The sequence below is a fragment of the Pinus tabuliformis genome, chromosome 1_2 (assembly GCF_031772625.1).
Source record: "Pinus tabuliformis cultivar Carrire ecotype Pingquan chromosome 1_2, CPIR1, whole genome shotgun sequence".
Classification (NCBI taxonomy): domain Eukaryota; kingdom Viridiplantae; phylum Streptophyta; class Pinopsida; order Pinales; family Pinaceae; genus Pinus; species Pinus tabuliformis.
The window spans coordinates 899,602,357-899,628,401 of NC_142298.1; the positions used below are offsets into that span (position 1 = coordinate 899,602,357).

At 42.5% G+C, this 26,045-nt stretch overlaps 1 pseudogene; it reads right to left on the bottom strand.

Moving 5' to 3' along the window:
- Positions 1–334: 334 nt before the first annotated feature.
- LOC149208850 (iron-sulfur cluster assembly SufBD family protein ABCI8, chloroplastic pseudogene) overlaps positions 335–26,045 on the bottom strand; it is a 59,756-nt pseudogene continuing 34,045 nt past the window's right edge.

Below are 26,045 nucleotides of genomic sequence, written 5' to 3' on the forward strand. Positions count from 1 at the left end.
ATTCAACCCTAACTAGTTGGGATCTAAGAAATCAAGAATTTCATGTAGTAAAGTAAACTTACATGGTAGATCCCAATTATTTACAATGAAAATTTTATTCTTTATCTTATTACAACATAGATAAATTAAAGAGTACATACATATTTCCTTATCTGAGACAAACTTTGAACACATTCTGAGATTTCATAGAAATATAATGATACGATTAACCTCTGGGACATGAGAAAGCTATCTACATCTAGCACCCATCACTGGACAATAGTGTTATTAAGAAATCATCTCATGGCATTAGAATCATGTAGATAGATAGTGTTATAGAGATACCTTGCAAAACCTATTCAACACTACCTTCAAGATTTAAATTCATCAATTGATTTACTTTAGTAGAAAATTCTATTGGGATTTCATTAAAGACAACCTGACAAAAGCCATTTATGATAGTTGACGTTGCCTTCTATAGATCTACCCCCCTCTGGAAATAGAATAATTGATATTCCCTAATTTTTGAGGTACTTGTTTCATGATCAACATCGGCTATTGGGTTCTTCATGTGGAAAAGGTTGCAAATATTAGATGTATAATGGAAACAAGCATGTAATTCAAGGTTTCTCCTAAAGTCTCTTGGGTGAATTATAAAACACCATATACTTAAAACATGATATATGGTAGTAACAAAAACCTACCAAAGATCGCACTTAAGAATTCAAAATGTTGCAAATAGGAGATGTCTTAAACAATATCAACTATTTAATTGCATAATCACACTAAAATAGAAAAATCTTTAAAATGTTGAAAAGAGTGAAAAAAATGGAGTTGGAATATTATAGTTATGTCAAGTAGATATAGCTATGTAAAATGTAACTTATATCTAAAATACGTAAATATAACTTCTATAGCTACTTCTATATAAAAAAATGGAGTTGGAATATGTTGATGGTGCTAGACCCACCAACATGTCAGAGGATCTCCTTGGTAAGAAGTTCCAACTAGACCTCAGACCATTTGCTGTAGGAGTCCAAGCAGTGGGTCGTACAATATTTCCTTGACCGTGGTTGCGCACAGAGGAAAGCATGATGTCCTTGTTGGTAGCAAGGGTGTGACTAGTGCAACAAGCCAAGGAAGGTGCATGAAGGGTTCTAACACACATAAGGTGGAATGAGTGCGCCCCTTGGAAACTTGTGGAAACACGTAGCTTGGAGGGAACACACGAGAAAAGATACATGAAAAGGTAGAAGCAAGGTGAACCAAAAATCCAAAGTGATGGTTAAACAAACAACACATCTAAAAATATTCATACATACATATATAGAAAGAGTCCATACATACATGCGTAAGCAAACAACTACATATATCATTAGAGAAACCAAGAGAGTTGAAATAAAATAACAACATATGCGTGAAAAGTGTTGGCTCTATTATATTAAGAGTGAAAAATCCAATCATACAATAAAACCATGACCAATCACTAGTTCTGACAACAGAACATTACAAACATTGTTGCCTGGTCCTCCAAAGAGATGAACTAGCTATGCATTGTGGAGAAGCCAAGGCTTGTTACAATACACTCTAAGCTTTCTCTAATATAAAACTATAGGAAGCTTAGTCACCAAAATCCTGTACAATGAATTATGAGGTTCTATAAATAGAAAAGGGTGGGGTGACCCTTGAAATTCCCCTTTGTCACTCTTCACCTACCCTCATGACTCTTCAACTACTAAATGATTGTTACATTGAACCAACGACACTTGGTCTTTCACGTTTATAAGGTATTACATTACAATATGCACATGTACCCATGTGAGAAAAAATAGGCTTGAGAAATCAATGCAAGATGCTACTAAGACTCGAACAACTGTGGGATGACCAACTCTTCTACATCCTCGCGATGATCGATGGTGGAAAATTGATGCCAAGCTTGGTAGTCCGTGATCGTGTTCACATGCTCAATGGTGACATCCTACTGAAAGAGAACTCTCACCTTCATTGCATCTGGGTACATTGATCTGGCACCTCTATCCAAATTTTCTATTAACATGTGCATCATGGTCTTGAGTGCATCCGGACCAACAACATACTAATGCATAGTGTCTGCACCGATCTCCAAGTATGCGCTGGTGGCTACATGCGTCAACTTGTCAAAGTACATGTCTAGCTCCGTTTGGAATTGGTTCTTTAAATTCTCTTCGATGACTGTTCCAATAGATGGGATTGTGTACATGCACACAATGACATCCAAGCTTCTGGACACCCATGCATGCGAAGCTTCCAAACTGGTGATGAGTTGCGAGAGTTCTTCATATTTCCGGATCTGACTCTGGATGCGTGCCTTCAACTCTACCGCCTTAGGCTTCATCATCTTAGGAAAATGAAATGGGGCTCCTTTGTATCTCATTGTCCATGTCTGCATGCAGTCAATAGCAGTGTGAAGATTTGACAAGATGCATGCTCTCTTAGCACTGTTACACTAAAAAATGTCACCATGACTATTTACAGTTAGTATGGCTCAATCAACAGTCATGCTACCCTCTTAGGCAAGTCTTATGCCTCTGCTCTCCATGTCAAACTCCAAAAAAGAGAGAAAGTCTTGTATAAATGTATTTATCTCTGGGGACACAGGTTCTCTCAACCTTACCTGCGGGGACGCTCCCAATGTTCACAAAAGCTGCGTCCAAAGACGCTCTGTATGTAAAGGGACAGGTGCGCCCCCCTGTAAAGGTTAGAATGCGCAAGTTTCATCTTTAAAAAGTTACTTGTGGTCATTTCTAGAGCATTCTAGAAGGTTGTTCGACGTGTATTGGGCGCCTCCAGATGGTTCATGCACTCCTATCAAAGAGGAACTTATCCCATCAATAAGGGAGCTATCCCACCCAAAGAGGGGATTATCCCATTGATGGTGGACCTGATTAACCTCCTCTTGAGCACTATAAATACAGGCATTGGGCCAGAAGGAGGAGAGGTTGAAGCTATACATTTTCTAAGGGTAAATGCTGCAGGAATTAGGACTCCCATTTAGAAGCTTGTGAGGAGAGATTGCCATCTTTGCTTGTTCTATTTGGAAGTGGGTGTGCTTTGTCAAAGTAAAGGAGAACTCTTGATCGACCCTGGGAAGGACTTGCACAACACCAAGGCTCAGGTTGTATTTGTTCTTTTTGTTACCTATTAATGCAAATGAGTCCATTCTTCTCAATAACTTGTTGTTTATGAGTTATTTCATGTACTCCTTGGTCTACATGTTGAATATGCTTTGTTTTATGTTATAATCAGGTGCTATTTAATTGTTTGACTGTTGGTGATTACAGGTTTTGGAGAAAAGGAGGAGCTCATCCAGATCAACAAAGCTTGGACTTCTACAACAGCGTTTGGACAAAGGTAAGAACAAAACACTTGATATCTCATATCATAATGCATGTTTAGAGAAGGATAGATCTTATTTGTCTTGTTTGTCACTAGAGAGTCTTAGGCTCCTAGGGAGGTTGGTTGTGTCCGCACAATCGACTCTTTCCGCCTGACAAATTGGCGACTCCACTGGGGAATCCATTAATGTGAAAAGTCTTTTCCTTTGTATGAACTTTGCTCTGAGAAAATTAGTTTATTTTTCTGGTTTTTGGCTCTGTGACTTTGTCTTTGGGTGGGTTAGCTTAGAGTTAGAATCCTTTTAGTTTTTCTTGAGTTTTTCAGTAGGACGCACCCTCTGAGTGCTGCACAGTGCGTCCCTGGACGCACTGTTGCTGTGTGCACAGAGCGGGCCCGCACCTGTTCTAACGGGTCGCCTGCGTCCCCCTGCTAAAAGTTGAGAAAACTCCATTTTTTGCCTTTTTACTCTTAGATTTTATTTTTTCTTAGTTTTTACTACCCAGATTCATTAGTCCCTTATCAAAGATCTTCACCTGAACTTGTTTCTATAGCATTGAGTGTTTTAGTGGATTTCATAGAGGTTTAAGCCCTAGGGTTTGATTTTTGAGCAGGTCTTGTAGTGACTTTGGCGGTAGAAGTTGTCAAGCCTTAGATCTCTCTGGTTTTGTCAACATTCTTAGAAGTCAGACCTGTCATAAAGTCTACCTGTGTGAGCAACTTACCATTGAGTTGTCTCGTTGGCGAATTTCGAAGTGCTTGTTGATTAAGTCTTGAATTCCATTTTACAAAAAGAACAAAAAGATTTGAGTTTTGTTTTGACTAGTCTTTTGATTCTGCATTAGCTGGTCCTTGATTTGATTTTGGTCAAGTAAAACATCCTAGAATCATCTTTGTGAGCTTTTGCCTTGTTAGGTTTGCTTAGAGTAATTTCCTTTTTGATTTGCTTGTGAGTCAAGTTTTCATAGTTTTTATAGCTTTTAAGATTGATTTTCGTTACAATAGATTTATATGCTTTATTAAAAAGAGAAAATACAAAAATATCTCCTTTGAAAAGTTTTGTTTCAAGTAGCTTTGAAAAGATTTGAAAGAAAAAGAGTTTTTCGTGCACGTAAAGAGTGGTCATGTTTGTATGCTTGAAAAGAAAAGAGAATTGTTTCTTTGATTGTCTTTATTAAGAAAGTTGTTTTCTTTAAAATTTGCATTCTCTCAACTCTCTTAGTTAAGAATTTCATTGAAAAAGCAAAGTAGCGTAAATCATCTTAGGTGCATCTTTGTAGTGGTTGGAGTCGAGTCTACACACCATTGGTTTCACTTCCACTACCTTGTGACTTTAAAGAACAACCATAAAAGTAACGCTTAAAGTAAAATCGAAATAGTAACTTTTATTTACTAGGGCTCTGAAGCACCAATTTAGATCAGGCTAGTGTCTTGGAGTAGGTGAGTAATTAACTCTCCAAGACAACAAAACCAAACAAGTAGCTTATCTTGTGATAGATTAAATCCAATTGTCTCATTTGTACTCTGGGAAAGCTCCTCTTAAAGGAGAAGCATGAGCTCGTGTCCGAACCAGTGAGGGGATCATTCCCCCCTCGTTGGGAACGACGCCAGACACGCACGTATTACAAACGGTAAACCTCGGATTAACCATTGTCGAGGAGCCAGGGGTCACTTGTCGGTAAACCATGGATTATTGTCAAGGAGCCGGCAAGGGGATTGAGCTTGCTACTCTGCCCTTGCGTGCTGTCGGAGTTTAGACTGTTCCCCCAGGTGCATTTGTTGCGGTTGGTAACCTTAGTGGCCATTATCTTTAGGATTCTACCGAGGTGACGGTGGAGGGAAGGTCCCACTGTACCTGGAGCAGACGTCGGCTATACTCACTTGGATTTTCTGGGGGGTTCACTTCACTCGAGACGGTTAAAGTGGAGGAACTTGGTCCAGTCTATTCATTAAGCAGGTTGTCGGGGTAACTGTTCCACCTGCCATTTTTGTACTGAATCCAGCGAGGTTGGGCTTCATCACCAACTAGTGCTTTTGGTCCGGAAGACTACTATTTGTGTTTGGTTTGACGCCCTAGATTCTTTAGGCGTGTGATTCAAATTTGTTTGGTTCTTTAGAGACTTTAGGTGGTTTGATTTGAAATTTTATTTTGTTTTCGTGTGTAGTAGTTAAAAGTTTTTAGCTGTGGCGGAATTACCGAGACAGTCCCGTAGACTTCGGGGCAAGTCTCCTGAGATTGTTACCGGAATAGATTTGTTAAGAAAACTCCGTAAATCGCGGGGTGAATCTCCTGAAGACATTCCGGGTCAGTACAAAGGGTTAAAGGTCCTTGTAACTCCTCCTAGTGATAGTAGAGTAGGTTCACCTGAAGAAGGAGAATCTTCCTTGGTAGTCCATCCAGATTACCAAAGTTTAGAGACAGGTTATAATCCCGAAGCTGTTTCAGTTTCTGAACTTATTGGTAGTTTTTCGTCTGCTAGTGATACAGGCGAAGAACCTGAAATATCTGAACCTGTTACTCCGACTTCTAGTGTTCCAGATTCACCAAGAATAGAAAGAATTATCACCGAAAATCTTCCTACTGGTTTGATTGCTATAGAAGAACTTGCTCCAGAGGAGGATATAGGTGTCTCTAACCTTGAAGGTCAACTTACTATTGATCTAAGGGAGCGTGAATCCATCTTTTACAGTCCTCCTAGAAGTACTTCTTGGTACCTTGCGTTAACCAATTTTTTAGACAACTCAGGGGTAGGTTTTTCTACACCTCGTACTCCTTTTCCACCTGGAGGTATTTATACTCCTGTAAATATGTCTGGTCAGTCGTCCGTGTTTAATCAAAGTCCTGAATCTTTCTTACACGGCGGTCCTTCTGTTCCCACTGGGTATCAATCACTTTCTGGTACCTTTGCGGGGGCATCTCCTCAACCCGTTGATCATGGGTTATTTGCTGGAAACAGTGGTAATATACCATTGGGTGTAGGAGACATTTACATGATGTCAGGTTCAGTTCCCGTTTCCCAACCTCAAGGTGGCCAATTACCGCCTGGGGGGCAACCGCAGTTAACGCCTGGGGGGCAACCTCAAGGTACACAAATCGTGTCTGGGGGGCAACCTCAAAGTCAGTATGTACCTATGGTGCAATACGTGCCTCAAGGTCAACCCCAGCCTCAATATGTACCCCAGGGTCAACCTCAGTATCAATATCAACCTCAAGGATGGCAACCTCAAGGGTATCAACCCCAAGGTTATCAACCTCAAGGGTACCAACCTCAAGGTCAAGGTCAACCCCAGTATCAGTATTTACCTCAAGGTTATCAACCTCAAGGTCAATACTCGAGTCAAGGTTATCAACCGCCTCAAGGTCAGTCATATGTTCCAAGTATGGGAACTGCACCTTACAATTATCAATCCTACCCTCAATCCGGTTATGGATCTCAGTATCCTCAACCTGTTACGGGTCAATACCCTGGAATGTTAGTGTGGGATCCATCACAGGGTCAACAGGTGTTGCAGCCAAGTATACAGATGGTTCCTCAAGCTGGACAACCCGTAGTTTCTGGTCCAACCCAGCAACCGCAACCTGTCCAGTCAAATGTTCAAACTTTTGTAACTTCGGTAGTTACTCAGCCGCCAATTGCACCTAGTACTCCATCTCAAACGGCTGCTGCAACTACCGCTACATCTACCATACTTACTTCTGGAGTATCGACGGCTCCAGTTTCTACTGTCCCTGTTACCACACCTCAGACATCTTTACCGTTGTCTGGATCTACGATTCAAACCACGGTCCAGATGCCTGTAGGTCAGCCTGGTATAAGTACGGTTGTCACTACTCAACCTCAATTTGTTCAACCTCCGTACCAGGGACAGTACCAACATGGGCAAGCTGTCCAACAACCGGTTTACCAGTATCAACCGTATCCTGGGTACACTTATCAACAACCTCAACAACCCCAGTACGGTCCGGTTAATCCTGGTTTTCCAGGAGGATATAATATCCCAAATGCGACTCCTGTTCCTAGTTATCCTGGATATCCTCCTCCTGGGGCTGGTATTGTGACCCAGAGTTTTAGAGATCCTAACCGGCAGTTACCGTTTATCGCAACTTTGGATTTACCAGACTTGACGCGCCTAACGAACGATCCAATTCAATATCTTCAGTTCTGGCCGCCAATGCCAAATAAGTTGCCCAGTGATATACCCAAGTTTGAAGGTAAGTCTGGAGAGGATCCGTCCAATCACGTGATGACTTACCACCTCTGGTGTGCTTCAAATTCTATCTCGGATGATTCGATCCGCTTACGTCTTTTCCAGCGTACACTCATTGGTCTCGCGGCCAAGTGGTACATTGAGTTACCACGGGCCTCTTTTTACAATTTTAGCCAGTTAGCTACCTCGTTCTTAACTCACTTTCAGTTGCCGGTCAGATACGATAACGGCACGGAGTTATTAACTTCACTAAAACAATCGACGTCCACGTATATTTCTGATCACATTCATGAGTGGAGACGTCGAAGAAGGCTAGTGAAAGTTTTTATCCCGGACCAAATCTTAGCTGAATGGTTTGTCAAATCATTATTACCGAAGATTACTGAAGATGTAGCTAAGGCCGGAGTAGTTACTGAGGAGCAAGTCATTGCTCAGGCACAATACCTTGACTTAGTTTACACTCAGTCGGGTACGTTACACGAGAAGATTCTGGATCTTCCAAAGTCGAATCAAATCGCTGCTGCTCCTTCGGGATCTCATGCCGCTGATGGTATGATTGGTATCGTGAATACAAAGAGCAAGAAGAAGTCTTCCAAGGCTTCAACTACTCCAATTATCACTTTGCCTGATTCTCCGACAGGAGAGTCTTCTCCTGAACTTACCGCCGATATTCACGCTGTAGAGTCATCTACGGCCAAATCAAAAAACGGTGGAAAGAAGAAAGGAAAGAAGAAGGCTAAAGCAGACAAGGCTCCGAAGGAGAAAATGAAAAGTCGGAAACCAATGACGAAAAGCGCAAACCTCGATATCCTTGTCTTATTTGTGAAGAGGATCATTTTACGAGAGATTGCCCTCATCGGGCCGAGGTTGTGAAAATAGTCAAAGGTTCTCCCACTCCTGCTGTGTTAAAAAATCCATTTCCGGAGCAGGAGAATAAGATGATAGGTTCTTCTTCGAATGCCAGTGAAGAACCCATTTTGATGATGTCTCATGTGAGGATTGCGACTCGATCGCAAGATTATGGTAGTAAGGCTCCTGTTGATGGTAAGGAAGCAGAATCTTCTCATTCTAACCCATCAACCTCAGCTCCTGGTTCCGATCCACTACAGATCGAAAAACCTAACCCAGACTTAGTAATTAAACCGCCCGCCAAGGGTGTACTTCGAAGGTCTGCTTTCAATCCACATGCGAGAGCAGCCCAGAATTACAACATTGTTGAGGACTTAGCTGTTTCACCCTCAGCAATGTCGGCGTTAGAAGTGCTGCAATCATGCCAGCACAACGAAAATTACTTTTGTCGGCTATCGGAGCTGTTGATGTTCAGGACCCGAACCTGATAATCTTTGATCTAGAAAATAGTACACCGCGTCTCCCCCATCAAATGGCTTTCCAAATTCCAGTGATAGTCAAAAACAGGCCTATTCATCGGACTGTGATTGATGAGGGAGCTTCTACGTGTATTATGTCGATTCAATGTTGGAGATCCCTTGGTTCTCCTTCGTTGAACCAATCCCCCACCATCCTTAAGGCCTTTGATGGCCGTGGGTTCCGTCCGTTTGGTATTCTACAAGAATTGCCTATAGGGGTAGAAGGTAAAACCGTTAGTCTGGATGTGGAAGTGGTTGATGCCCCTCTAGACTACAACCTTCTTTTGGGTCGAAGTTGGTCATATGCTATGACAGCGGTCGTTTCATCGGTCTTCAGAGTAATTAAGTTTCCACATAACGGTAAGATCGTGACTATTGATCAGCTGACATACTTTTCATCCGACCCAGCCTCTTCAGAGAGTATCCAGCATGTCGGTAAGACGACAATCCCTTATAGGGACGTTGGTGTAGGTTTAGTTAAAGATTCCGGTTTACTGGGAACTTTTCCTCTCCCTCCACTCAGCGTAGATCCTTCGTTTGCAACAATTCATATGATTACATCAGAAAACATTATTTATGATGATCCTTGGTTCGTCCCATCTGACTCTGAGATAGACTCATTCGGTAATGCTATGCCCTTGAGTCCATATGAAATTGCTTATGAAGCTCTCATGTCTTTTACCGACTTTCATTCAACCGAGGTCGACCAAATGAATGTGGTCAGTGAAGAGTCACTTTTCACCTCACCCTTAGAACGGATAGCGTTTCCCGAAGTCGTGTCATCTGACGAACAACTTCGCGAAATCCTAAGTGTAGACGATCTACCATGGGAGGATCTCCATCACAGATCTTCGTTTTTACCTAAGGATGATGCATTTGAAAATGATTTTTCATCTATCTTTACCGCTGAATATGTCAAAGACGCTCAGGATCCAACGAAACATTCTGATTCAGAGTTGAATTTAGGGAATATTTCTCGTACTATTCCCATTGATATTTCAGTGAAGCCCGGAATTGAGGAAAACATTCATATAGGTGCCGCATGTACAGAAGAAGAAATCCAAACTTACAAGGCCCTATTCCAAGAATTCCGCGATGTGTTTGCCTGGTCTTACGAGGAAATGCCGGGAATCGATCCTGCCATTGTTGTTCATGAAATAAAGACCTACCCGGATGCTAAACCCGTCCGGCAACGGTTGCGTCAGATTCACCCTCGAAAAGCGGCTGCGATTAAAGCAGAAGTCGAAAAGCTGTTGAAAGCAGGTTTCATTTATCCGATCCCGTTAACGGATTGGGTATCGAATATTGTTCCGGTCAACAAGAAACAAGGAACAATAAGAATCTGTATCGACTATAGGGATATAAATCGAGCTTGTCCAAAAGACAACTATCCTACGCCTTATATCGATCAAATTATTGATGATTGTGCCGGAAGTGAAATGTTTTCCTTTATGGATGGTTTTTCGGGCTATAATCAAATCAATATTCTACCTGCCGACCAACCAAAAACGGCATTCATTTGTCCATGGGGGACATTTGCTTATTGCAAATTACCTTTTGGGCTTAAGAATGCCGGGGCCACTTTTCAACGGGCGATGTCTTATGCATTTCATGACATCAAGCACATTGTGCAACCGTATCTCGATGATTTGCCTGCTCATTCTTTACATCGAGCTGATCACCTTGTCCACCTACGAGCAATCTTTATGAGGTGTAGGCATTATCGAATTCGGTTGAATCCCCACAAGTGTGTTTTCTGTATAGAAACAGGTCGATTGCTGGGATTTGTTGTTTCAAAAGCCGGCATTCGCGTCGATCCCTCGAAAGTCGAGGCTATCATCAAATTGCCTCCTCCTTCGAGTTTGCGCCAACTCCAAAGTTTGCAAGGGAAAGCGAACTTTTTACGCCGATTCATCCCAAACTACGCCGAGGTCACTAAAGGTTTTACACGGTTGTTGAAACAGAACGCACAATTCTTTTGGGACGAGATTGCCCAACAATCTTTTGATGCACTTAAACACGCGTTGACCCATGCACCGTTGTTGCATCCTCCCAACTACAACCAGGACTACTTCTTATACCTCGCAGCTTCGCATTCCACCATTGGAATGGTGTTAGTTCAAGAAGATGAATTCGGAGCGGAACATGTGATATATTATCTTAGTAGGACCTTAAATCCCACTGAGTTAAAATATTCGCATGTGGAGAAATTGGCCCTGGCAGCCGTTCAAGCTGTCCAGCGTTTCCGTCACTACATTCTTCTCCGTAAAACTACAGTTATTTCGGATTGCAACCCTATGATTTATATTTTGACAAAACAACTGCTAGGGGGCAAGTACTCTAAATGGATCGTTATCCTGCAAGAGTTCGACTTGGAGTTCGAGAAGTCCAAGTCTAAGAAATCCTTAGTTTTTGCGGAATTGATGTGTGATTTCCCGAGTGCTGACACAGAGACTGTGGCAGAGGAGTCCATTGCGGACGAATCTTTGTTTCTTATCAGTACTGTAGATCCGTGGTACGGGATATAATCATCTATCTCCAAACCCAAACCTTTCGGCCTGAAGCTTCCAAGGCAGAACGTCGAAAAATTCGGTTTCAATCCCAGCAATACAAAATTATTGGAGATACACTTTATCGCCGGGGGGCAGACTTAGTTTTTCGACGTTGTTTAACTCACGAAGAGGCTGAGAAGGTTTTGAATGATTGTCACTCTGGAGCATGTGGCGGTCATATGTCTGGGTATGCCACAGCTCAGAAGGTGTTGCGCGCTGGCTATTTCTGGCCATCTATGTTTAAAGATTGTATCATTGCAGTCAGGAAGTGCCACAACTGTCAAGTGTTTGATCGCAAGATGCGCGCTCCACCTGCTCCTCTCCACCCTATAATTGCCGTTGGTCCATTCGCCAAATGGGGTATCGACTTTATTACTTGTAACCCTCACTCGGCCGGGGGGCATGCGTATATCATCCTCGCGGTTGATTATTTTACTAAATGGGCCGAGGCGATGCCTACATTCGACGCAAGCGGCAAAACAGCTGCAGTTTTCGTATTCAATCATATCATAACTAGGTTTGGTGTCCCACAAGCAATCATTACTGACCATGGGAGCCATTTTCGAAACATCATGATGACTGAGCTTACAAGCCAGCTTGGTTTGCGCCACGATAGCTCTACTCCTTATTATCCGCAAGCCAACGGTTTGGTTGAGTCTATCAACAAAGTTCTGGTTATCATGATCCGACGAACCATTGGTGTTCATCGGTCGAATTGGCACAACATGTTATTTTCAGCGCTATGGGCATACCGAACCTCAGTGAAAAATTCAACAGGGTTCACTCCTTTCCAGCTAGTTTATGGCTTGGAAGCTGTGTTACCCATTGAATGCGAAATCCCATCACTTCAAATGGCTGTCGAATTACTTCCAGCTACTTCCGAAGAGGAGAAACGTTTATTGTACTTGGCTAAATTAGATGAGACTCGACGTGACGCTACATTGGCTATCGAGACTCACGCGAAGCGAATGAAAGCTCAGTATGATAGAAATGTAACCCCTCGAAGTTTTTCGGAGGGAGACCTAGTGCTATTATATGATCAAGCTAACGATAAGCTAGGTGCTGGAAAATTCGTTCCTATGTGGCATGGACCCTACATTGTAAAGCGAAAGCTAGCAAAAGGGGCTTATGAGCTGGTTGATTTTGATGGGGACTCTTTGGGTAAACCCAGAAATGGACTTTACCTAAAGAGGTATTATGCTTAAATGGTGGGTATGGAGAAATTTTTAGATAGGATAGATTTTCTTTCTAGCTAGCGTGTTTGTTAGTTTAGTCAGTGTGCTTAGCTTAGAGAGTGTGTTTTTCGTCGTTATTCTGGCTTATCTTGGTTTTACTCTTGATATTGCAGATGTCGACGCCTCTCCAAACATACATTGGATTTGCTGATGGTGCTTGTCGTAGTACACGGAATATCTCTTCCGCAGCTTGGGTTATCTATTCGCCCTCTGACGAGTTAGTTTCTATGCATGGGGTAAGCCTCGGTCAAACAACGAACAACATTGCAGAATACAGTGCAGTGGTTGAATTATTATCCGAATCTATTTCATTTGGAATTCGACGTTTGATAGTGAGGTTAGATTCTGAACTTGTTGTATTACAGCTTAATAGAGTTTATGCCATTAGAAATCCTGTGTTATTAAGGTTGTTTTTGAGAGTGCGTCTCTTGGAACGTGAATTTGATTACATTGAATATCAGCATATTCCAAGGTCTTTAAATACATTAGCAGATGCAATTGCTTCTCGAATGTTGGACAGACATTTACGATAATCATGCAAGTAAATTTAAAAACATTTCATCACATATGTTAAACAAGATAAGCCGGTAATAGTGATATATATATAGATAAGAGTGTGTCAAAAAATATACATCGTCTTCGATCATAGGTTGAAAAACACCTTATGATCGGCAAAAATGATAAGTACAAAAAGCCAAAAATGTCATATGTGTCTACAAAAGTGACTAGTCAATCACTGGTGGTGCTCCCTATACGACACCACTGCACGGGCTACCTTGCGCAAAAATCTCCTAAACGGTCCAGGGACTGCGACTACAAAGCGCTGAAGCCTGATAGGAATGTCATCCATAGTAGTCTCAGGCATATCTGCCGTCAGACGCTCTAGATCATGCTCCAACTCAGCTAGTACTTCTGCAGCCGCGTCCTGTGGGGCCGGTACCGGTGCAACTGGATGTCTCCTCTCAAAAGGCCGGAGGTTGGCTGGGCGCTGTGGACCAACATCTGCATTTTGAAAATTTTTACTGTTAGTTTTGAGACGATATATATAAAAACAAAAAAAAATACATAATTTGAAAACTCGTGAAAAATAAAGTACCTCTGTCATCCCATTGTTCTCCCTGTGGAAGAACCATGTCCGGATCATGTCGAAAATCTACTCCGGCGTACGGAAAGTCCTGGATCGAGAAAACCTGGTCCTCCAACCAGTGAAAGTAACTATCAGAAAATCGAACAACTGCCGCGCCCTCGTCAGGATGCCGGGCCATCACCGCAACCCATCGTACCAGCTTTGGCTCCCGAGGACCCAAGATATCAACAGTGAGTTGCTGAGGGATCAGCATCAGAACTCTCTCTAAGGCAAAGCTCACGACTAAAGGCCCATATCCAAAATTTTTCAGTCGTCCGTTCTTTGCCTTAGTCAGTTGGCTCTTCACATTAGCCGACACAGCATCACACCAGTTGAAAATGGTGCCTTGGTAACAGTCAATTGCCATCCGCATTTGGGACCCAGAAGCAATGTGTAAAGCGGCTGCGCCGCAAATTCTGGTAACCGTGAACGCTATAACTTTGAGCTCACGCAGAGAGATGTGTTTGATCTCCACGCCTTTCGAATGGTGTGCACCAGGTGTGCACCAATCTTCCCGGAGACTAACAAGGGATTGGCCACCCGGCCTAGTCCCGGCTAGATTGAGTTGCTCGCCTCTGTTTGGCAAGCCAGTGAGAAAGTATACATCCGAGGGCTCTATCTCGAGCTGGTGCCCTCCTATGTAAAAGCATTGCTTTTGAACGTTCCATCTCTCAACCAGCCATTCTAAGAATCTTACCTGAGCCCTCATGCCCGGTATGGCCCAGTATTTGTATAACCCGCATGCTTTTAGGGCATCCAGGGAAGGTTGGTGTTCTATTGCAGCTTCATCAACCTCTTCATGCTCTCTTTCTCTCCAATCTAACATGGTGAGTGCCCTACACACCAAGAAATAATGATTAGAATTAATTTTGGGAAATTTGAATGGTTATTTGTGAGGATTGGGGTTTCAAATTTCGCGTTCCACGGAGGACGCACCCCGCGTTTGGAACACAGGGCGTCGGGACGCAGCTGGCCTGAAGGTGGGCTGCGTCCCCCGACCATTTTCTTGTATGGGAAAAAGTCGGGGGACGCAGGTCACCCGAAGGGCACCTGCGTCCACCGAGGAGCGCATTTTGAAACCTAAACCCTCCTAAAAAACAAAACTAAAACCTAAAAAACAATTTTAATCGGATAGAAATGAAGAGTAGGATGTTGTAAAATACCTGGAAGAGACGGCGTTCGATTCTGACGGTCGGATTTTCCGCAGCGACCACGGGAAGTTTCTTGCCCAAAAGCCCTTTGTTCAACCTCAACAGTAAAACGGTAAAAATGACATGGTAAAAAGTCTTTTTATAGGTTTTTTGGATGAATTTGTTCATTTTTCACCATGAAAAGATGTTTTTCGATGTATTTTTGCCTATCTTAAACAGGTATGAGTAATGTGTTGCTTTTGTGCAGGACAAAGGGATTTAGAGGGAAAATTGTCATTTTTCACAAACCAAAATATCAGAGTCATCTTTTAAGCCCTTTTCTGACTCCTAAAATATGAAAAGATTGCCGAGCGTTTCTTTTACACTCGTTAAAACGGAATTAAAAGACGGTCCCCTTATAGCTCTTTTCTGACCGTAAAATCAGGAAAAGATTGCCGGGTTTTTGTCGTTTCAAACTCGATACGGAAATAAAACGACGTGTCCTTGATCGCTTTTTACTTTTCAGGTCAGTGGCACTAATTATGAAAGTACTCCTTGGTCGCAAGATCAAGCGGTTCCCCCAGGTATTATTTTATACTTTTTCGGGCTTGAGGGACACAAATCTACGAAAAAGTTCAACTTGGAGTCTTCTTAAGTTTTTCAGACTCTCTAAAATTGAAAAACACCGAGTTTCTCCTATACTGGGCTCGTTAAACATTTCACAGTAAAGGACCTGTTCAATTACAAACAGGAACGAACCACTCCTTCCTAGGGTTCGAATCAAAACTAGGTTGGACTCATCCGAAGGATGAGCTTATAATCAAGCATATGTTATCCTCCTCAAGCTTGTTAAAAATAAAGAGGTACTTGCCAGAAATGGTGGGGGAAAAGAGAGAAGAATGAACCTGTTTGTTACCTTTTGTCTCAAAAGAAACTTTATTACCACTCTTGAACACGACACTTTTTCATTCACCTAGGTTGGGAAATCTTTTACCTCACAGTTGATCAAACCACTTTGAAAGTCTTTAACCGGGTTCCGGGGATTAACTTTGAGTTATTCGTCACCAAACCATCTGTCGTGTCGTTATGTGTTCAAGAGGTCTGCAAGCAAAACTTTCATCTGCAAAATACTTGTCATCCATTTGACCATCCCTGAGTCAGTCCTTACAGCAACATTTCTTCAACTTGAACAATGATTTCGTGTTGCGGGCTTGCCTGCAACGGGTCGCTTTCTATCGACATCAGCACATTATCTAGAGAGATGACTTAGAAATCGTCAGTACCTTGAAGTCTGCATGCATCAATGGTAGGTTTCTCGCCTTTGACGTCAGTTTACATCATTGACTTTCGATCGAAGGATTCCGTGAAATGTTCGACATCAACTCATTCATTCACATCTCATGGATTGTACTGGGTACTTTGAGAACCATTGACATTACTGGTGGTCTCTCTCACGCTTGTTAACAGTTTACATCATCGACTGGTAATCAAGTGGTTTCTACCATGTTCGACATCAACTCATTTATTCGCATGGCTAGAATCGTACCAATTCGGGAAGTAGAAATGAAGACCCTGGATCTAGTTTCCACCATCCAGGCTGCGAGGAGTTTTGTATTCATTATCTAAGTAGACTAATCATAAACAGATGGTTGCGTCCATACTGTGTCTACAAAAGTCTATGATTGTGATGTACTGCAAGATCATTCCTGTATCAGAGTAGTTAGTCTGTTAGTTAAAGTTTTGATCTGAGTATGGGAATGCCTACCTCAGTGATGATATAATCTTATACATGTATTTTGTGTTGAAAATTGCAGGTTCTGACCAGGCTCTCCACGGGATAATCCTTGAAATGATAAAGCACTTCACCCTTCCTAGATATTACAAACCCTAATCTATTCCAGGCTTCGCACTTTAGGGGGCAATCTGTTACACTAAAAAATGTCACCATGACTATTTACAGTTAGTATGGCTCAATCAACAGTCATGCTACCCTCTTAGGCAAGTCTTATGCCTCTGCTCTCCATGTCAAACTCCAAAAAAGAGAGAAAGTCTTGTATAAATGTATTTATCTCTGGGGACGCAGGTTCTCTCAACCTTACCTGCGGGGACGCTCCCAATGTTCACAAAAGCTGCGTCCAAAGACGCTCTGTATGTAAAGGGACAGGTGCGTCCCCCTGTAAAGGTTAGAATGCGCAAGTTTCATCTTTAAAAAGTTACTTGTGGTCATTTCTAGAGCATTCTAGAAGGATGTTCGACGTGTATTGGGCGCCTCCAGATGGTTCATGCACTCCTATCAAAGAGGAACTTATCCCATCAATAAGGGAGCTATCCCACCCAAAGAGGGGATTATCCCATTGATGGTGGACCTGATTAACCTCCTCTTGAGCACTATAAATACAGGCATTGGGCCAGAAGGAGGAGAGGTTGAAGCTATACATTTTCTAAGGGTAAATGCTGCAGGAATTAGGACTCCCATTTAGAAGCTTGTGAGGAGAGATTGCCATCTTTTCTTGTTCTATTTGGAAGTGGGTGTGCTTTGTCAAAGTAAAGGAGAACTCTTGATGGACCCTGGGAAGGACTTGCACAACACCAAGGCTCAGGTTGTATTTGTTCTTTTTGTTACCTATTAATGCAAATGAGTCCATTCTTCTCAATAACTTGTTGTTTATGAGTTATTTCATGTACTCCTTGGTCTACATGTTGAATATGCTTTGTTTTATGTTATAATCAGGTGCTATTTAATTGTTTGACTGTTGGTGATTACAGGTTTTGGAGAAAAGGAGGAGCTCATCCAGATCAACAAAGCTTGGACTTCTACAACAGCGTTTGGACAAAGGTAAGAACAAAACACTTGATATCTCATATCATAATGCATGTTTAGAGAAGGATAGATCTTATTTGTCTTGTTTGTCACTAGAGAGTCTTAGGCTCCTAGGGAGGTTGGTTGTGTCCGCACAATCGACTCTTTCCGCCTGACAAGCACAATGCTGCTGCTAACCATTGAGATGGACAATTGCCTTATGCATGGTACCGAATCTGGAATACAACATCCACATGAATATTTCGAGGGATGATACTTCATCTAGTATCACTCTCTTGAACTCTTCTATGGCATTTGATGTGACCTGTTCTCCTCCCTACTTGGTTGCTTTTAATTCCTTAGCCATTCGGTCATTCTCTACTATCAATAATCAAACACTCGAGCTAGTGGCTTCAGCATATGCTATGGTAGCATCGGCCAATGCTGTTGGATGCTTGCGAACATCAGATATGATCACTCATTCTTCAAACTGTGAAGGAGATGGGTGGACATCTAGAGTAGGCACTCTTCCTGACTGCATAACTTTGTGTTGTGACTCATCGAAAGATACATTGTGTATCTCTGCCTCAGGATTGTCTTTAAGGATCTTTGTGTCTCCTTGATCGCTTGGGACTTGCTCTGCTTTCGGATCTAGTGAATCTAGTGGGGTGACCTCTTCATTATGAGGCATGAGGTCCATATCCTGATCTAACTCTGGCTGCACCACATCCATATCCATCTCCTCTAGCATTTGTTCAATATCTTGAGCTAAGTCCTGCTCCTATGACTTCTCACCCTGTCTGCTCTGTGCTAGCTACTCGGATGAGTCTATAACCTGTATGGGTGTAGTTTCATCAATCTGTGCATGCTTCACCTCCTATTGTGTCTGTCCCTATTGTGCTTCTTTCTCTCTTCTGTGCAGCTCCTGTTCTTTCTAGAGTTGCTGCTTCAACTCTTGCAACTCTTTTTTTGTTTCCTCCATCCTCCATTTATCTCTTTTCCTTTGCGCATTCCTCTTTTCTTGATGTCACTTCTTAGCCTCACTCTCCAAAGTTGCTTTCCTTACTAGTGGATCTGATTTGAACTTGCAACTTTGTTCTACCTTTGTGCTGTCATCAACCTTTCTCTTGCCTTTTTCATGTGCAAGTTTGTTACCCTCTGTTGTTGCTGATGATGGTGCTCTCTGAGATGTTGCTTCACGCTACTTCTTTGACCATTCCACAACTATGCCCATGGGTTTGTTGTGCCTGGAGAAGCTGTGACAATATCTTCATGGGTCTTCTTTAGGCCAATGACACACCCCGTGGATCCAAGGAAATTTCACTCTCGCACAATGGTCCTTTACAAAGTAATGCAGGTCATATGGATTGAAACTTCTGGCACCGAAAGTAAATATTTTGAGCTCTTCCATCTCGGCATGAACATGCTTCAGATTCTATATCTCATACAACCCGATCCACAAAGGAAGAGCAGGCCAAGGTGCCTTCTTCTTCCTGTGAAGTCTAGCTTAAAACTCTGTCAAGATGTGATATGACACTTCTTGCATGACGAGCTTGTCCATGGAGAACTTCGGTAAAACATGTGGAGGCTTCTCCATGTTGTACATCTGTATGAAGGTTCCGAGGGGTGAGGCATACCAATCTGCTATGTCGATCAATGCCTCCATTTCTTCCTACGACATGCAAGGTGGATCCTGCCAAAATATCATTTTGTACACTAGGGTGACAAAGTGGTCTAACAACTGTGTGATGACTCCATGGAAACTGCATTCGAAGAACAACCTGCAATAAGAGTGCACAAAGGTTTCTAAAGGTGTCCATGCCCACTTCAAGCTTGGGAACTGCTGACAGGTGCAGATTGCATCTAGTATGTATTTGGACATGTATATTCGTGCTCGTTGACCTTTGGGTGGATGGCGAGCTTCTATCACCTATTCCTTCAACCTGAGAACCAACATGTCGGATCAATTGCATGGCCTTCCTTCGCTGGGTAGTTTTTCCAACACAATCACCCATTTCTGCGGGAAGGTCGATGTGTTCTCTTGGTCATATAAGCGGCATGCAAAGATGACCAAGTACTAATATGCCTTCCATAGTATCTCCATCCTGTAAACCAAGCTAGGTGTTTTCTTGAACTTGGTTGGCTTTTTCACCCAACACTTCAAGATATCTCTCGAGTTTGCATTGTTGCCTGTGCTGAAGGGTTTCTCCATTGTGATCACCGGCTGTGGCAAGTGATACATATCTTGATATTCCTTCGCCTTAAAGGTAGAAAACTCTGTCCCGATGAAACTGATCAACGTCATAATCTCAGGATCGGTGTGTGAGACAATCTAATGTATCATGTCGGCGCATGGCAACGCGAGATACCTACATCCAATCCAGTACAAGCCAAACTTGTGGATGTTGACATAGATCTTGTGGTTTTCCATATATTCCTCAAATGTGCTTGAGAATGTATCGTTTCTCTCCTACCATTTCATCTTGATGTATACGTCGATGAGGAAATTAGTGTCTTCATAAATAGGAAAACCCATGGGCACTTGTTCAATTGCATCTCCAATTGCACTTCCAACGGTGTCCTTTGACCCTACTCTCATGGAGGCCATTCTACCTATACTGATGAGAGACAGATGAACACCTGCTGTACCTGGAGACATAGAAACACTCATGGCAAGAAATCTATCAGTTGAAAACCAAAAAAAATATGAGGACTAACATGCAACACACCTCGTTGATTGGAATTAAAGATTGCGCAATTTTTACCAGGAGGTTGGGAGACTGACTGCCAAAACTACACAAGGCACAGTTTGGGCTATCGAGAGGTTAATTAATTGGTGGAACTATGCAATGCACAGTCGAGCCTTCCTGCTGAGGACTAAAAATACGCAATGCATAATTTCAGTCAGTAAGGGGATGCATGCCTAGAGACTGCATTGCGCAAATTTTTGGTTCAACACGACATTGCATCCAAGAATTGCGCAATGTAAGCCTGGAGGTTAGTGTTGGCCATGTTTGTGTAGCTTCTGGAGGGAAGGCAGAGACTTCACTTCCAGAAATTCACATTTCTATCTGGGCAAGGCAAGGTCCAGGCCAAGGTAGCTGATACTTGCCGATGGGCGACTGAAAACATGAAGAGGTTTGAATGCATGGCGAGACTGAGTGTAAGCAAGAGTGAATGTTCATGCATGGAAATAGTAAATGCAAGATTCAGAAAATGGAAAAACATGCATGTCTATGAAACAAGTCAACGCAACGGTGACCATCAATGCAAAATAGTGTCATTCATTCGACAATAGTGAGATGCAAACCAAAAATAAAACGATGCTTATACAAGATAATATACATTAAAAGGGTAGTAGGCATTAAAAAAAAAACAAGAAAACAACATTCGTAGAAAGTGAAATACAGAAAGGGACAGAAAAGAAGAAAATGAAATGAAAAGCAGACTTACCCGGAGAAAGCTAGGCTGGTTATGCCAAAGACTCCTAGACATGCTATGGGATGTCAGAGCTCCAAGATCGATGTGAGGAATGAGCTGTGGAGTGTCGAATAAATAAGCTTGAGGCTCATGACGTGCATGCCACAAATCTAGGAAAAAACGACACTTGGAGGGACGTACCTAAAACAATCTTTGCATATAACCTTTGACTACTACAATAGATCCCTAAAATTTAGGGATGCTTTTTGTATGTTTCTTTTTTTCGCTATTTCGGGAAAAAGTAGCCTATGCATGCAAATTGGGATTGTGCGGTCCAAGAGGGAATCAGTCAACCTGAAGGAACATGCAGCAGTTTGAAAGCCTGGGAGAGGGATTTGTACAGTTTCTGGGTTGAGCAAGGCTAGCTATCCCTCAGGCATTACGCAATTTCTCGGGTCAGTAGGTCACTACTTCCCAGAATTGTGAAATTTATGGGCTGAAGCCTAATGACTGGCTGGATTATGTAGTTTTTTGAGGGAGGGTTGCCTGGCTGAATTATGCAATTCTGGAGCTGAACAGGCAACCCAACATAATTGCACAATTTCTGGAGGGAAGGTTGGTTCCCCTCTAGAATTGCGCAATTTTCTAAGTGAGCATCTCAGCCAAAAAATAACCAAATTCTGGAATGGCAACCTGTGATGGGAGACAAACAAGTTGACATGCACAAGATGGCAAGCCTTTGAAACTTAGTTGAAGTCTATGTACTTGAAAATGCAAGACATGTTGCTAAGAATAGTTGGTAGGGAGGCTCCAAAACGAATTTAAGGAAAAATTTTGGAGGGTGGTTATAGCCACTACAACACATGGCGACACATTGGTATAAATCCAGCTCTCCAAATGGACCTTGTTTCGTGAAAAGAAAGTCTAACACCTCTGGGAGTATTGTTCAGTTCTCTGATCATCTTAACTCCCACACTAGCTCGATTGAAAGATGTAACATCTGCCATGCTCTTGGTTAGTCGACACACATTACAAGCCAAGTCAACACAGTTGTTTTGATTGGGATGAGGGGCATGTTGGTACACAAGCAATATGATAGTCAGAGTTTTAAGTTTCATCTATGATGTTTCTCTGCTACCAGTAGGCCTGGATAATACCCCGACGGAGTCACGCAAGAACACAAGCATGGCGCTACTGCCAGTGAGCCTGGTCAGTACCCCGACATAGTTACTTGCATCACCTCTCTATGCAGGAAGCCTTTCTCTTATTTCGCCTTATTCGTTTTCATTTTTCAAAAAAAATTCACATTTCATTTTTCACAACTGTGAATAAGAGCTTATTCATTTCAGAGGCGAAAGAGGGATCTTGACTTATTGAGAGTAGAATAGGTTGTTCCTTTAGAGAAGTATTTGTATATACCTCTGACATACTTGTTAAGGTTTTCCCCCTCACCTTACTCTACTTGAATGAGCTGACAAGGGTTAACCCAAAACAACTAACTAGAGTAGGTGATACTAGTTAGCGCACAAGCATTGTGTTTTCATCAAGGTTCACTTCGAACAACACGTATTTTCCATTGGCGTATCATGGAATAAAGACAACAAGTTCTACATATAGAGACAAGATGGCAAATACCCAAGTATTGATAACTACACAAGTCCTCTTGCACTTTACCCTCGCTTGTTTCAAGAGTCATACACGGTTTCATGTGAAACTAACCTACAAAGCTAAACAAGAAAATAAAAAAAGAAGAAGTGAAGAGCAGAAGTAAAATCTGAAAGCAAAGCGAGTAAGCAAACAAACAAGAAAGCCACCAAACACACAAGGCAAGAAGCAAACATGCATGCAAGAAAACAAGACAAGAAGCAAACACTACTCCTACTCCTAAGCTAACGGTGCATGGGCTTGATCACATGAAGTGATATTTCCAATGCAGCCATCGGTGCATTGGTCGACCCATGTTGGTGAAGACATGGTTTGCGAATAGCGAAGTCACGTGAACTAGCAAACATGAAATATATAACAATGAATACAAACACACTCCGAGTCTAAATGCATCCATAGAACAACAATGAGTGTAAGAGTGTGACATGAAATCTGTAGACTTACCATGTTTTTGTGCGACACTACGTGTAGATGTTAAGCATACACATTCTCTTGACTCTGACATACAAGAAAACGAGAGAAACGAAGACAACTTGTGTCATGCATGTGTTCTTGATGTGTAAGATTTCTCCAATGCATGAGTGATGGGATCATGTAGTTCGAGTGGAGGAAGCAAAATATGTGTGTGGGATTGATCTTCAATGCATAGGAATGAGTGATGTGGAGCCTTAGGTGTTTTAGAAATTTCCTTACCGAAAGTGAAACCAACCTTAGGACAACGAGGGCTTGACATAACCATCAGCTCGAGCTGAAGTGCCTTGATAGCCTGTGGGGTTTTTAATTCGACGAAAGATAGATCATCATAAACAGGGGGCTTTTAAAAATCAACAATGATAGAATCAACATCATGATTGAATATGTGAGTAAACAGATCACAACAGCTACAATCAGAAAAATCATTGATTTTGTTGGCATCCTCATGATCAGATAAATCAAACAAAGGGGTAGATAAGAAGCAAGAATGTTCACCCTCTACGTTTCTAAAAAATGTATATGAAAAATAAAGTGGATTTTCAACGAAGAATTTAACCTCTCCTTTGTCGAATGCTAGGCTAACATCCATTGTGTTCTGCGAATGATCAACAATAGGTGCATCCATTGGTGGATTTACACAGGGAAAATCAGTGATCGCAGAATCACCAAATGTCAGGAAAAAGCGGAGGAGGCACGGATAGAAGGAGATCATCCTTTGTTGTGAGTTGATGTTCGGGTTCCTAGTCATACTCATCATGAATGGCAATGTAGGTTGGTTTTTCACCACCAAATCCATCGATGGCTTTATGCTCGTTCACAACAGGTGCAGAGTTCGGAGTGGAAGAACACAAGATAGTGAAATCTGGAGGATGATGATCCAGGTGGATGTTGGTGGCCACCCACCTATCCCATTTGGATCCCCACAACTGTCTCTTTCAGTTTTTCAGTTTCCTTAATTATAGCACAGTTTACTATTTTTAGCAGTATTTCGGGTCCTAAACTTCCGGAGCCGTTTTGAGGCCCTAAATGACGTTTTTTGGGAAATCCACCGCTAGTGATTTTTTTGATAAAAATCATCTTTTCCGTCGTAGTCCTCGGAGAGATCTTTCTGACGGGCTATCATGCGCGTCAAACAGAGATAGTATGACCAATTCGCGACCCCGGGAAGTTGATGTACCAACTTACCCAAAAACGGGGCCCACAATTTGGCGTTTCATCTTCTAGGGTTAGGTTTTGGAATGTGAAGGGTTTTCCATTGTTTCTCAACAATAAATAGGCCCTCGAGCCTCATTGTAACACAGTTCAAAACAGTTCAGAGGCATGTAGCCGACACATTTCTTCTCAGAGATAAGCTACCATCGCCCTAGCTGGGTTATTTCTATTTGTAACCATATTTCAGTATTCTCCATTAATGAAATGAAGTATTATTTCCGCTGCATCTCTGTTTTTATGGTTATCTCTGTAATCTATTGTGTTCCTACTTAAATCCGGATCAGTGGTATCATAGCGGTCTGCTTTTTCTCTGTTTTTCTTTGCATGTCCCCAACGAGGTCGGGATATAAGGAGTTAGGGCTTGAATTGGTCGAACCTTTGCAAGACCAGCCTCGCAAATCTCGACGACCTCCCATGGCGGATGAGAAGAAAGACGAGGGGGTAGGAGATCCTATCAGAATCTTGCTCGAAGAAGCCCTCGAGTGGCAAAGGAACGTGATGATGGATAGCTTTGCGTAGATCCTTCCGCGGCTACCCAGAGGCGATGCATTGGCTTCCAACAGCTACTCTGGAAACGCCACACCATTTAAGGTACAAGTTAATTTTGAAATCCCCATCTTCGAGGGTCAAATAGACGCAGATGCCATAAATAAATGGTTAAATCTACTAGATGGGTATTTTTCTGTTCATGAATTTTCAAGTCGGGAAAAGATTGTTTTCGCTCTTCTCAAAGCAGCCCCCCACGTCAAGGACTGGTGGGAAACATACTGCGAGAAGAAGGATGAAAGTACAGGCTCACTGTTTTCAGCTGCCCCCACTTGGAATGACTTCCGGGATGCCATCAAGGAGCAGTACTACCCTGTCAAAAGCTATGAGGACAAATACATCAAATGGACCACACTGCGGCAGGGAAGAGACCAAGATGTACCAGAGTTCACAAATATTTTTCATACCCTTCGCACACAGTTGGGTATCAAAGATTCTGAGCTGCATCTGGTACTCAAATACTGCGGCTGCCTACACAGATACATCCAGGAAGAGATGGAGTTCTTGAACATCTCCTCACTCGGCACAGCATACCGATACGCTGTCAAAATCGAGAAAAAGTACAAACAGAAGAAGCTAGACTTTGGATCTGCAAATCCGAAGCCCAAAGGACAAAGCCAAGGCGGGGTTACTCAAGACAACCCCTCTAAGCTGCAAGAAAAGAACAACACCACGAAGCCGAAGAAGGACACAGGAAAGTGGTGTGAGTTCCACAAGAGTCCCACTCATAACACAAGTGAGTGTCGGACCAAGCAGTTGCTGGTGGCCGAGTTGAAGGCTTCCAAATCAGATGCATGTTCTGACTCTGAGCCGGAACCCGACAAGGGGGATGGCAAAGGGAAGCAAATCATTGATGCGGATCCTAGTGCAACTGTTGCCACTGCCAAGATCCAGAAGAATGAGCCCGAAGAGCCAGAGGAGGGGGAACGTCTTTTCCACTCACAGATGTGGGTGAAGG